Source organism: Felis catus, chromosome X (genome assembly GCF_018350175.1).
Source record: "Felis catus isolate Fca126 chromosome X, F.catus_Fca126_mat1.0, whole genome shotgun sequence".
NCBI lineage: Eukaryota > Metazoa > Chordata > Mammalia > Carnivora > Felidae > Felis > Felis catus.
The window spans coordinates 36087218-36101633 of NC_058386.1; the positions used below are offsets into that span (position 1 = coordinate 36087218).

The 14416-nt window shown below is 37.6% G+C and overlaps 1 pseudogene; it reads right to left on the bottom strand.

Moving 5' to 3' along the window:
- Positions 1-7306: 7306 nt before the first annotated feature.
- On the bottom strand, positions 7307-8143 carry LOC101085530 (annotated as a pseudogene).
- Between the last annotated feature and the right edge of the window lie 6273 nt (positions 8144-14416).

A 14416-nucleotide genomic window follows, 5' to 3' on the forward strand; every position in this document is an offset into this window, starting at 1 on the left:
TCAATTAAATGAAAATGAAAACACAATTTACCAAAATTTGTGGATTCAAATTCAGAGCAAAAACAGTGCTTATAGGGAGATTTATAGCATTAAATGCATATGTTAGAAAAGAATATACAATAACTGAAATGAGAAATTCACTAGAGGAGTTCAAAAGTAGCCTTGAACTGGGATAAGAATTAGTGAACATAAAGGTAGATCAATGGAGATAATGCAGTCTGGAAAACGAAGAGAAGACAGAATGAAGGAAAATAAACAAAACTTCAGAAATTTAGTCCACCATTAAAGCACACCAACATCAGTATAATGGGAATACCAGGAGGAGGGAAGAGAAACGAGCAGAAAAAAAATATTCAAAAAAAAAAATCTCTGAAAATTTCCTGAGTTTGGTGAAAATCCTTTCCATCCAAGAAGTTCAGCAAACTCCAAATAGGATAAACTTTGATCTTTTGAATATCCATAAACAGATGTTTCACAGTAAAATTACTGAAAGCCAGAGAAAAACAAGAATAAAATCTTGACAACAACATGAGAAAGATGCCTCACACTTAAAAGAAAACCCCAATAAGAATAGCAGTTAACTTCTTAGCAGAAACAATAGAAGCCAAAAAACAATGGGATGACATATTCAAAGTGCTCAAAGGGAAAAAAGAAAACTGTCTACCAAGAATCCTTTACCTAGTAAAGGTAGATATGTTCCAAAAGTTCAATATGTTTAAAGCTAGATATAGTTCAAAAATGATGAAATAAAGACATTCCCAGAGAATCAAGAACTGAGAGAATTTATTGCTAGAACACCACTCTTACAAGAAATGCCAAAGGACTTTCTTCAGGTTGAAAGTAAGTGACCCCAGCCATTTGAAATCATACAAACAAAACTGAAAATAGCAGTAAAAGTAATTATGTACTTATAGAAGATGGTAGGAATGCATATTTCTTCTTTCTTCTCTCAACTGATTTTAAAAGTAATTATATAAAACAATATGTATATAATTGTATTGCTGGGCCTGTAACATATAGGATTGTAATATATTTGCCAATAATAGCACAAAGGAAGTGGGTATTACCTAGGGTGCATTGGACAAAGGAAATGACACAATATGGTAACAAAAATCCATAGGGACAAGTGAAGAGAATTTGAAATGGTAAATAGTAAGGTTAATATACTCATATATTTTGATTACAATAATATAATGGCATAAATATGTACTTGCTCTCCTTTCTCTCAGCTTCTTTAAAAGACAAAAAATTACTGAGGCGCCTGGGTGGCGCAGTCGGTTAAGCGGCCGACTTCAGCCAGGTCACGATCTCGCGGTCCGTGAGTTCGAGCCCCGCGTCGGGCTCTGGGCTGATGGCTCGAGCCTGGAGCCTGTTTCCGATTCTGTGTCTCCCTCTCTCTCTGCCCCTCCCCCGTTCATGCTCTGTCTCTCTCTGTCCCAAAAATAAATAAACGTTGAAAAAAAAATTTTTTTTAAAAAGACAAAAAATTACATGCATAAAGTAATAATTACAGCGATGTATTACTGGGTTTGTTACACATATAAGATATAATATATATAACAATAATGGCACAAAAAAGGAGGAAATGAAATAGAGCAATAAAGGAGTAATATTTCTATATCTCACTGAAATTAAGTTTATGTAAAGCTGAAATAAATTCTGATAAGTTAAGGTGTGTAGGGAAATCTCTAGAGCAACCACTAAGGAAATAACTAAAAAATGTGAAAAAGATCATTAAAGTAATTAAGATGTTACTTAGAAAATACTTAATGCAAAAGAAAGCAGTAACAAGGAATAAATGAACAAGAGACATGACACACGTAGAAAACCAAAGGTATAATGGCAGCCATGATTCTAGCTGTATTAATGATAACATTAAATGTGAATGGGTTGAACAATCCAATAAAAAGCAGAGATTATCAGAATGGATTAAAATACAAGAGCCAACTGTCTGCTGTCACAATTTAGATTCAAAGACAAATACTTTCAAAGTAAGAAGATGGAAAAAGATACATAGTGCAAACAGCAACCACAAGAAACCTGGAGTGACTATGCTAATATCAAATAAATAGGTTTTAAAAAAATTTTAATGATCCTAGAGATAAAACTGTATATTTTGTAATGATAAGGGTTAATATAGGTGGAAGGTATAACAATTATAAACATATATGACCCAACAACACAAGATACATGAAGCAAAAATTGACAAACATCAAAGGGGAATATTCAAGTCCACAATAATAGTTGAAGACTTCAATAGCTCCCATTAAATAATGGATAGAATAATTGGGCAAAAGATCTAACTGGAAGATGATCAACAAGGAAATAGAAGACTTGAACAGCACAATAAACCAACAAAATTTAAGATACCAGATACCCAGATACCCAGATACCCATAGAACACTTTACCCAACAATAGCAAGTCTCTTATGGCTTGCCTCCCTTTCTGTTTTTTATCTTATTTTTCCTTCCCTTCCCCTATGTTCATCTGTTGTGTTTCTCAGATTCCACATATGAGTGAAATCATATGATACCCATCTTTCTCTGACTGACTTATTTTGCTTAGCATAATACCCTCTAGTTCCATCCATGTTGTTGCCAATGGCAAGATTTCATTCTTTTTCACCACCAAGTAGTACTCCATATATCTATCTATATATCTATATATATATACCACATCTTCTTTATCCATTCATCAGTCGATGGACATTTAGGCTCTTTCCATACTTTGGCTATTGTTGATAGTGCTGCTATAAATACTAGAGTGCATGTGCCCCTTCGAATCAGCATTTTTATATCCTTTGGATAAATACCTAGTAGTGCAATTGCTAGGTCATAAGGTAGTTGTATTTTTAATCTTTTGAGAAACCTCTATACTGTTTACCTGAGTGGCTGCACCAGTTTGCATTCCCACCAACAGAGCAAAAGGGTTCCCCTTTCTCCACATTCTTGCCAACATCTGTTGTTGCCTGAGTTGTTACTGTTAGCCATTCTGACAGGTATGAGGTGGTATCTCATTGTGGTTTTGATTTGTGTTTCCCTGATGATGAATGATGTTGAGCATCTTTTCATGTGTCTGTTAGCCATCTGGATGTCTTCTGTGGAAAAGTGCCTATTCATGTCTTCTGCCCATTCCTTCACTGGATTATTTGTTTTTTGGGTTTTGAGTTTGTAAGTTCTTTATAGATTTTGGATCCTAACCCTTCTGATATTTCACTGGCAAATATCTTCTCCCATTCCATCAGATGCCTTTTAGTTTTGTTTATTGTTTCCATCACCCTGCAGAAGCTTCTTCTCTTAATGAGATCCAAATAGTTTATGTTTACTTTCATTTCCCTTGCCTCTGGAGACATACATATCAAGCAAGAAGCTGCTATGGCTGAGGTCAAAAAGGTTGCTGCCTGTTTTCTCCTCTAGGATTTTTAAAAACTTTTTTTAAACATTTATTCATTTTTGAGAGACAGACAGAGACTGAGCATGAGCAGAGGAGGGACAGAGACAGAGGGAGACACAGAATCAGAAGCAGGCTCCAGGCTCTGAGCTGTCAGCACAGAGCCAAATGTGGGACTTGAACTCTCGAATCGCAAGATCATGATCTGAGCTGAAATCAGACGCTTAACCCACTGAGCTACCCAGGTGCCCCTCTCCTCTAGGATTTTGATGGTTTCCTGTCTCACATTTAAGTCTTTCATCTATTTTGAATTTATTTTTGTGTATGGTATAAGAAAGTGGTACAGTTTCATTCTTCTGCATGTTGCTGTCCAGTTTTCCCAGCACCATTTGCTGAAGAGACTTTTTTCCATTGGATACTCTCCCCTGCTTTGTCAAGGATTAGTTGGCCATACATTTGTGGGTCCATTTCTGGGTTCTCTATTCTATTCCATTGATCTATGTGTCTGTTATTGTGTCAGCATCATACTGTCTCAATGATTTCATCTTTGTAATACAGTTTAAAATCTGGAACTGTGATGCCTCCCGCTTTGGTTTTCTTTTTCAACATTACTTTTGCTATTCGCGGTCTTTTCTGGTCCCATAAAAATTTTAGGATTGTTTATTCTAGCTCCGTGAAGAATGCTGGTCTTATTTTGGTAGGGATTGCATTGAATGTGTAGATTGCTTTGTTTCTTCTTCAATTTCTTTCATAAGCTTTCTATAAAAAGAAATAAACATTTTTCAAAAAAAAAAAAAAAAAAGAAAATCCTAAGGAGCACACTAAAATACATATATTAGTGGGGCGCCTGGATGGCTCAGTTGGTTGGGCGTCCAAATTTGGCTCAGGTCGTGATCTCACAGATAGTGAGTCAGAGCCCACATCAGATCATCTGTCCCTCCCCCTCTCTGCCCCTCTCCTGCTTGCTCTCTCTCTCTCTCTCTCAAAAATAAAAAACAAACATTTAAAAAATATATATATTAGAATATAATATACAAATATATTAGAACTAATTAATTAATCAAGGTTGCAGAATGCAAGATCAATATACAAAGATCAATTTTATTTCTATACACTTGTAATGAACAATTTCTGATATGTTTGGCATGACTCCTGACATGTTTTTAATCCTTCTTAACTTTTTGAGACCTTTTCTGACATATTGGAGATTCTCTTTCTGTGTGAGACCCATTCTGAGGGATTTAAAATTTTTTGTGACTACTTTGTATCCTTTTCTTACGTTGTTTGAGACTTTTCCTCACTCTTTGAGACCATTACTTGTTTAAGACCCTTCCTGGTGTGTGTAAGACTTTCTGATCAAAACCACAACAAGATATCACTTCTCAATCACTAGGGTGGCTAAAATCAGTCAGATAACAAGCGTTGGCAAGGATGTAGAGAAATTGGAACTCTCGTACGCTGCTGGTGACACGGTAAAATGGTGCAGTTTCTTTGGGAAACAGTCTGGCATTTCCTCAAACAATTAAATATAGAGTTACCATATGACCCACACTTCCATTCCTATGTATGTAGTCAAAAGGAGTGAAAACAAAAACCTGTACATGAGTGTTTATTACTATTATTATTCATAATAGCCAATAAGTGGAAACAAACTCAAATGTCCATCAATGGATAAATGTAGAAATAAATGTGGTATATCCATGCAATGGAATATTATTTGGCCACTGAAAAAAAGTAGAGATGCGTGCTACAACATGGGTGAACCTTGAAAACATTATGCTAAGTGAAGGAAGCCAATCAAAAAAGACCACACATTATATGGTTCAACTCATATGAAAGTCAAGAATAGGAAAATCTATAGAGACAGAAATTAGATTAGTGGTTGCTTAGGGCTGGGGCAGGGGGCAGGGAATTAGGGGGGTGATAGACAAAGGATATAAGGTTTCTTTTTAAAGTGATAAAAATGTTGTAAAATTGACTGTGGTGATGGTTATACACATATGTGGATATACTAAAAGCCATTGAATTGTATACTTTAAATAGATAGATTGTATGGTATGTGTATTATATCTCAATGAAGCTGTTGTAAAAATAAAGAGACAAAAAAAGACTTTCTGACATGTTTAGGGCCTTTCGTGATTTGTTTCTGACTCTTCATGGTGTATTTCAGATCATTCTGACTTGCTTGAGACATTTCCCAACTTCTGGAGACTCTTCTTGACATGTTCAGATCCTTCCAGCCACATGAGAATCTCCTTTTCTGTTTGAGACTTTTCCTAATTTGAGTGAGATCTTTCTGGATTTGTTTTATTCCTCCCTACATGATTGAGAAAGTTCTTCATTTGTGTAGGACTCTTCCTGACATGTCAAAGTCTTTTCCTTATTATATGTGAGGCTCCCTGCCTGGTTGAGATACTTCCTGAAATGTTAATGCCTCTTTCTGATTATTTGAGACCCTCCCTGACTTGTCTGAGACCCTTCCTCCATTCGAGACTCTTCCTGATGACTTTGAGGCCCTTCCTGTCATATTTTATACCCTTCTTGACTTGTTTGACACTCATTCTTACTTGGTTAATATTCTTACTGAAACGTTTGAGACCTGTCCTAAGACTCTTCCTCACAATATTTATGCCCTTCCTGACTTTCTTGAGACCCTTCCAGATGTACTAGATAACTTTCCTGACATATTTGACTCTTCCAGACATATCTGAGATGCTTCATGATGTGTTTGAGGCCCTCCTTGATGTATGTGAAACTTCCTGATAACTTTGAGAGCCTTCCTTTCATGTTTGAGATCTATTCTGACTTGTATGATATACTTCATGATATGTTTGAGACACCTGACATATTTGAGACTTTTTATGGTGTATTTGAGACTCTTCTTGACTTGTTTGAAACTCTTCCTGACTTGTTCCAAAGGCTTCTTGAATTTGAGACCCCTTCTTGCTGCTTGAAATCAATGCTGGTGAGTTTGACACCCTTTCTAACCTATTTGAGAGCCTCCTTGTTGCATTTGAAACAATTAACTTTCTTGAAACTCTTTCTGACGTGGTTGAGACTCCTAAAATATTTGACTTGATAACCTGTTTGAGCCACTTTCTGACTTATTTAGGACCATTATTGATTGAGACTTCCTAATGATGTTAAGACACCTACCATGTGAACAGTCCTTTTTGACTTGTTTGCTACCCCCCATGACTTTTTTGATATCTTTTACGACATATTAAAGACTGTTCTTTCAGTAGGAGATCCTTTCAAAAGTCACTAAGACATTACCATATGAGTTTGTGACCCTTCCTTATGTATTTGAATCTCTTACTGACTGCTTAAGACCTTTATTGAAATATTTGAGACTCTTCCTGATGTATTTGGACCCTTCTTGTCTGAGTCCCTTCCTGGTGTATCTAAAACTCTTCCTGGTGACTTTGAGACCCTTCCTAACATGTTCGAGACCTTTTATGGCTTGTTTGAGATGCTTCCTGATCCATTTGAGAGCATTCATAATTTTTTGAGATTCTTCCAGATTATTTGGGGCCCTTCGTGACATATTTGAAACCTTTAACAGCTTGCTTAAGACCTTTTCTGATGTATTTGACCCTTTTCTGACTATTCAAAGTGATTCCTTTCTACTTCAGACACTTCCTTATTATTTAGTACCCTTCTTCACTTATTTGAGACTCTTTAAGAAGTATTTGAGATTTTTCTTGACTTGAGACTCTTTATCACATATTTGAGACAATTTCTGACTTGCCTGAGACCTTTCCTGAGGTGTTTAAGACTCCTCCTTCCTATTTGAGATTCTTCCAGGATGACTGAGACACTGTTTGACATGTTTGAGATCAATCCTCCTCCTTCTTCCTCCTCCTCCTCTTCTTCTTCTTCTTCTTCTTCTTCTTCTTCTTCTTCTTCTTCTTCTTTTCACGAATGAGACTTTTTATTTGTCACCATTGAAAGTCTGAATTTTAAGCATATTTTTAGACTGATGGCTCATATTCATCAGCTTGTTCAACTTCAGCACCTGCCTCATCCTCAGTAGCTTTTTCAGGATGACTACCTTTACCATGAAACGCCATGAGTTTTCCCAATTCAAACTTGGGCTTCATCATTTTTACTTTTCTAACAAAGATGTCATGGAGTGGATAAATACATTGGCAAACATTTTCTGTGCCTTTCCCAATACTGTCTGGAACCAGTTTATTGGCCACTTCTTTTAAGTCATTTGTCTGCACCTCTAGGGTCATGATTTATATTATCTTCTGGATTTGGCAGACCTATTGGTGCTAGATGTAAGAGCTGTTCTAAATCTGATTGTTACAATTTTTAGGAAAACCAACACAGAGTAGGTGAAGCAAATAACCTTCAGTAGTCTTGACATTGACATGAGTTTTAATCATTGACTGCTTTTTTTTTTTTTTAACTATGGAGCAGATTTTGTCACAGGTAAAATCTCTGCCATGGAAGTAGGTCAGGCAATTTTTGCCCAGTATATCCTCAGTAGTTAGCTTTAATTTTCTACATGCAATTTTATCATTCAGATCAGCAAGATTCACTTCAAAAACACCACCCTTGAGGCCATCAGATAAAATTTTGCTTCCTTGAATTCTTGTCATGAGTGTTTTTCCAATATTTATTATTAATTGAACATAGCTGGTGTTTTCACATCATACCAATCTTTCTTAGAAATTGGATCACTTTCTTCTTGGCTCCCTTTTTGCCGCCTTTCATAAGGTGCTTAATCTTGCCAGCTACCATGGTTCTGCCCTGAGTGCTTCCTTCTTTTTTGAGACTCTTTCTGACTTCTCCATCCTGACATGTTTTTGATCCTTCCCTACCTAGTTCAGATTCTTCTTCACTTATTTCACCCTCTTCCCGATGTATGTGAGTGTCTTCCTGACCTATTTGAGACCCATCCTTATATACATAAGGACACTGGAACTTTTCCTGACATCTTTGAGACCCGTTTTGTTTTGTTTGAGACTCTTTCTGATAACACTGAGACCCTTCCTAACTTCTTTGAGACCCTTGCTGGTATGTGAGCAACCCTTTCTGGTGTATTTAAGACCCATTGTGATGTATTTGAGAAACTTCCTGATTTAATTCTAAGTGCTGAATCAGTCCCTGATGCAGTCTTAAGAGGAGGCAAAAAGACCTTTAGCCTCAGACTTGAAAGACTTTTCTTCAAGCATTTAGTCAAAAAATGCTTATGACAATATATCAAGAAAAATCCATCAATGCTTTTTCCAACCCTTAACTGCAAATGGACAATGAAAACTTTTATTGGTCATTTTTCTAGGCTTTTAATCAAAATTTTCTATAATTCTGCCTAAGTATCAGTGATTTTCACTAGAATATATATAGTTTTAGCTACATATAATATAGAGAGAGAGCCAAAATAATAATGTCTTACATGACAGAAAGCAGTTCATTACTCCCTCATGTTAACAACATCTGAGCATATGTAGTCTGGGGCTGCTCTGTCGGCACCAGGCTGGCTCTCAGGCTCCTCTGTCTTATGGAACTGCCATGATTGGGTGGAGCTTTGTGCATAGAGTCCAAGATGGCTCGTTAGCACATATCTTTTCTAGCCAGCAAGAAGTAGGAAGAGATGGGGGCAGGAACCTCTGCTCCTTTAAGGACATGACCCACAAATTGCACATATCAGTTGTGCTCCCGTTTGGTTAGCCAGAATGCAATCATATGACCATACCTAGCTGTAAAGGAAGGTGGGTAATGTAGTCTCTATCCTGGGAAGCCATTTTACCTTCTTAAGTTCAGGGTTTCTATTACTACAAAAAATAAAAATAAAATAAAAAAATAAGACTAAAAGTATATTGGGGGAACAATTACCATTCTATTCACAGCCTCTCATTTTGAAACCTGGACATTTTTAATTTGGCCAAGAACCACCCTCCACCCAGCAAGAGAATAAAAAGGATTTTCCCCCTTTTCTGTTCCTTAACTTGGTAGCTCCCAGAGAAGAATAGTTTTTAATTCTGAGCCATGAAAGTCAAAGGGGGGAAAATGGTGGCTTAAAACTGGAGTGTTTATTTGCAATAAAAAATGCCTTGGGCTATTATACTAGTACCTAAAGACCAACCTGGATTTTGTAATTGAACATTTATGCAAGCAGAAAAAGAGCAGAACGTTTTGAGAGGCAAAGTATCAGATCACCATCTGGACCATAAATAATTTATACATTTTAGAGACTTGGAAATCACATGGGTTGGGAACAAGTAATATACTAAATCTCAGTGAGGGGAAAAAAAATCTCTAAACACTATATCTGTGAATTGAATTTAAAGCCTAATGACAGTTCTGAGAATTGGATTAAAATGCAGGAAGGAGCCCTAGTTTTTATGTGAAACGAAATGAACATTATTCTTGATTTTTAAAACTATACAAAAGAACAGCTGATGAAATCAAGCTTAAATCTCCACAATCTAGTCACGGGGAGCAACTAAAATTGAACTCCATGTACTATCTTTGGGTAAGTCTTTGAGATAAAACTCTTATCAGATCCTGACCTAGCAGTGACTTTACATGCTGGGCCCCGAGTTTGTGAAATATGGTAAATGCTTTAGCTGTTTTTGAGACAGTTTGCTGAGGTATCCTATTCTAGTACACTTGAGGAAAGACAGAACATGGTAGGAAGGGAATTCAGAGGTTGGTCCTAGTTGGAGTTGAGAGCGTGTGACAGCACCAGGCTGCCCCAGATCCTGTGGGTGGAGCATGAGGGGGTGGGGGGCAGGGGGCAGCGTGGAGCTGGGCATTATCATGAAGTCACAATAGAAGCTCTTCCACAGTGTAGCCAGAAGCCCGAAGCCTACAAATGAACTAGGTTAGGAGCTGGCAAGGTAACTCAATCACTGACCTTCGCCAAGTATTTGTCAGTGACCTTGGTCAGCCTTTACAGGCTCAGCCATGCACCTGCCAACCCCTCTCTGGACAGTGCCTTAAAGGCCCCGCGGATGAAGCTTCAGCATTAAACTTCTGGGATGGATTCTAATGAGTTGGTTGGGCATTTTTCTATCGCACTGGGAAATGAGTGATCATGTGTGGTCCCTCTGAATTTGAACATATGTGGACAAAAATGTGTGTTTTTGATCACTTAGAGTTTTAATTTTGTATTTATGGAAAGGGTTCTTTTGGGTGTATTTGGACATTTATTTTTTATCATACATCACTTTTAGATACACATTTAAAGGAAAATTATATCACAATAAATTGATAAAAGTACTCCTGAGACGTTTTCACATTGAGAGCTCCACTTTTCTGAATCAGCTTTTTAAAATTGAGGTATAGCACACATACGTTAAAGTATGTAAAGCACACTAGTCCTAAAGTTGTTTGTCACATATATGATATCCTTATATGTGGAATCTAAAGAAAAACTCATTAAAGCAGATAGTAGGATGTTGATTACCAGGGGCTGAGGTGTGAGGGAATCGGGGAGATGTTTAAGGGTACACACTTGTAACTAGTAGAGTAATAAGTCCTAGAGACCTAGTACACAGTACAGTCATTATAGACAACAAAATTGTATTATAAACATTGAACTTGCTGAAAGAGTGGATCTTAACTGTTCCCGGCTCCAGAAGAAGTGGTAGTTATGTAACATGATACAGGTGTAGTCTAATGCTACCATGGAGATCATATAGCAATATAAATGTATCAAATCTGTATGTCCTACACCTTAAACTTGCACAACGTGATATGTCAAATCTCTCTCTCTCTCTCCTTCTCTCTCCTCTCGATATATATATAGATAGATAGATAGATAGATAGATAGATAGATACCAAAGGATGTAGGGCAATTGGCACAACTTGGTGGGAGTATAAATTGATACAACCACTTTGGAAAACAATTTTACAATATTACCAAAGTTAAATATATGCCTACCTTATGACCCAGCAATCCCACTCCTTGGAACATACCCAAGAGAAATGAGTGCATATGTCCACCAAACTACATGTGTAAGAATATGCATAGCAGCACTATTCAGAGTAGTAAACATTGGAAACAACCCAAATGTCCATCCACAAGAGAATGGATCAATCCATTGCTGGCGTATCCATGCAATAGAATAATATACAGGCACAAAAAGGAACAAATTACTGGCACACAGTAGTAATGGATGAATATCACAGACACTCTGATAAGTGAAAGAAGCCAAATACAGAAGAGTATAGACTGTGGTTCCATTTATGTCAAGTTCAATTAACAGGGAAAAATGAATAGATTGTGATCGAAGATAAAATGATAATTACCTCTTGAGGGGTGGTGGTGTTAACAAATGCAGTAAATGCTCATTATAAGACACTTAAACAATGCTGTCTAGACCTCTCTTTCTCCATGTATCTGCATAACTAACTCTCTCACCTTTAAGTCTTTGTTCAAATGTTACCCAGTCAGTGAGGCCTACCCTAACCACCCAGTTATAAATTGCAGTCCATACCCCTCAACCCCTGCTCCTTTTTCTCCTCCTTTTTTACTTTTTCTATTATACCTCACACCTTCTAAAGTACTCTAGAATTTACTTATTTGTTATATTTATGCTTACTGCATTTTTTTAAGTTTATTTATTTATTTTGAGAGAGAGAGGAGAGCATGAGCAGGGCAGGGGCTGAGAGAGAGCTCCGAAGACTGATGTTGCAGACCAAGTCCAGAGGTAGTTGGCTATGGAATTCTCTCTAGCTCCAGGGAGGCTGGTCTTTTTGTTCTATTCAGGCAATCAAGTGATTGAATGAGGCCCACCCACATTATAGAGGGCAATCTGTTTTACTCAAAGTCCACTAATTTAAATGTTAATCTCATCCAAAAATACCCTCACAGAAATACTCAGAATGATGTTTGATCGAATATGTTGGAACCCCATGGCCCAGCCAAGTTGACACACAGTTAAATCATCACAGCAAGGTAAGGGCCAGTTGAGGAAAGACCTTGAATGCTAGTATTTAAGCTGTGAGAACCATTAAAGATTTAGAGGCCAGAGCATTGGAATGAGGAAGCCTGGAGGCAAAGAGAGAATTTAGGAGACTACTGTGATCATCCAGGCAGGAGGGAAAGCAAGATAATTACAGTGAGCCTGGAGGGGATGAAACAGAAGCAAGCAATATGGAACTGAGGAGACTTGGCAATTGACCAGTCCTGGGGGGTGAAGGAAAGTATGCACAGAATGACTCTGTTTCAAACCTAGGCAACTAGGAGGGGGGTGAAACCACTAGGAGAAATGGAGGAATTGGGCTACAGAAGATGCCTGTGTCCCTGGGGGCTCCTCCGATTGAAGGGCTTAGGGCATGTTCAGATATAATAAACCACCCCAAAATGGTGACCTAAAACCAATAGTTTGTTTTGCTCACAAATCTGAAGGTGACTGGGCTCACCTAACAATTCTCATTGGGCACAATGATGCATTGTAACATAAACTTTGTGTTGGTAACAGGAAATTAATTCTTCACATAAGAATTATTAAATGGATGATGAAAGTAAACACTGATAGAATCTTTTCTGCATAGTACCCACTGAACTTGTTTTTTTTTTTTTAACTCATTACCATTTTTATCTACTGACACTGATTAATTCTAGATCCTACTTCATCGCCCTAAAAGAGAGGGAGAAAATTATCTCCTGTTTGTGGCTCTCCTGTGCCCAGCAAGTGTTCTGAGTTAGAGTAAGAAATGTCTAACATGCTTTAAAAGTAGAACTTGGTTGAATTACCTGTTTATCTTTTAAATTAATTTTAGATTTCTGTTCGATTTTAGTTTGATTAGATTTTATTTGTTAAATATTCTAGATCAAGCTTGGAGTTTTTAATTTTTTGAGAGAGAGACAGAGAGAGAGCAAGCACAAGTGGGGGAGAGGCAGGGAGAGAGGGAGACACAGAATCCGAACCAGGCTCCAGGCTCCAAGCTGTCAGCATAGAGCCCGACGCGGGGCTTGAACTCACCAAACGTGAGATCATGACCTGAGCCAAAGTTGGGACGCTTAAACCGACTGAGCCACCCAGGGGCCCCTTCAGGTTGAAATTTAATATAAGCGATATAACGTTTCTGAAGTACAATATGGCATTATGTTTCAAATGTCCTAGAATTTATTTATTTACTTGTGCTTATTTTGCCAAGTGGACACCGTGGTGAATGCTGTAATGCATTACACAGATCTTACCTTTTGTTGTCCAACTTCAAGAGTATGGTCAGCAGACTGTCCTTAGACGTCCACCCTCTGGGGTCTACCTCAGCTGCATAGAACCACTGGGGGTAGCCCACATCCAATGACTGATCATTGCAGAGATACAGCCATCTCCATCCATCTTTGGACAAGTCCACAGAACTGTTCTAACTGCAGGGCTCCCTGCAGGGTCAGCCAGGTCTGTCATCATGCCTGGGTCAAAACTTGACTTCTTCCTGTCCCCAATCCTACTTACTTCCCCTCCCAATACCCACAGTGTTGATTCTGAGAGCATTTTTCCCCAGATTTTTAAGATATAATTGACATATAACACTCTGTAAATTTAAGGTGTACAATGTGCTGATTTGATACGTTCATATATTGCGAAATGATTACAACCGTAGCACTAGCTAACACTTCCATCCCATCACACAATTACCATTTTTTAATGGTGAAAACATTTAAGATTTATTGTCTTAGCAACCTTCAAGTATATAATAAACTATTATTAGCTATAATCACCATACTGTACATTAAATCTCCAGAACTTGTTGGTGCTATAACCCGAAGTTTGTACCCTTTGACCAGTATCTCCCCATTCCCCCTACCTCCAGCCCCTGGTAAGCACCACTCTACTCTCTGTTTCCCTGAGTTGAGCTTTTTCTCAAAATTTAAAATCAAACTAACATGTGAACCAATCCTACTTCTGGGTACATATCTGTAAGAGATGAAATCAGTATCTCTTGTTTTCTCTTGTTTTTTTTGTTTGTTTGTTTTTTGTTTTTTGTTTTTTGGTTTTTTTGATGACAGTCACTAACAAGTATGAGGTAATATCTCATTCTGGTTTTGATTTACAT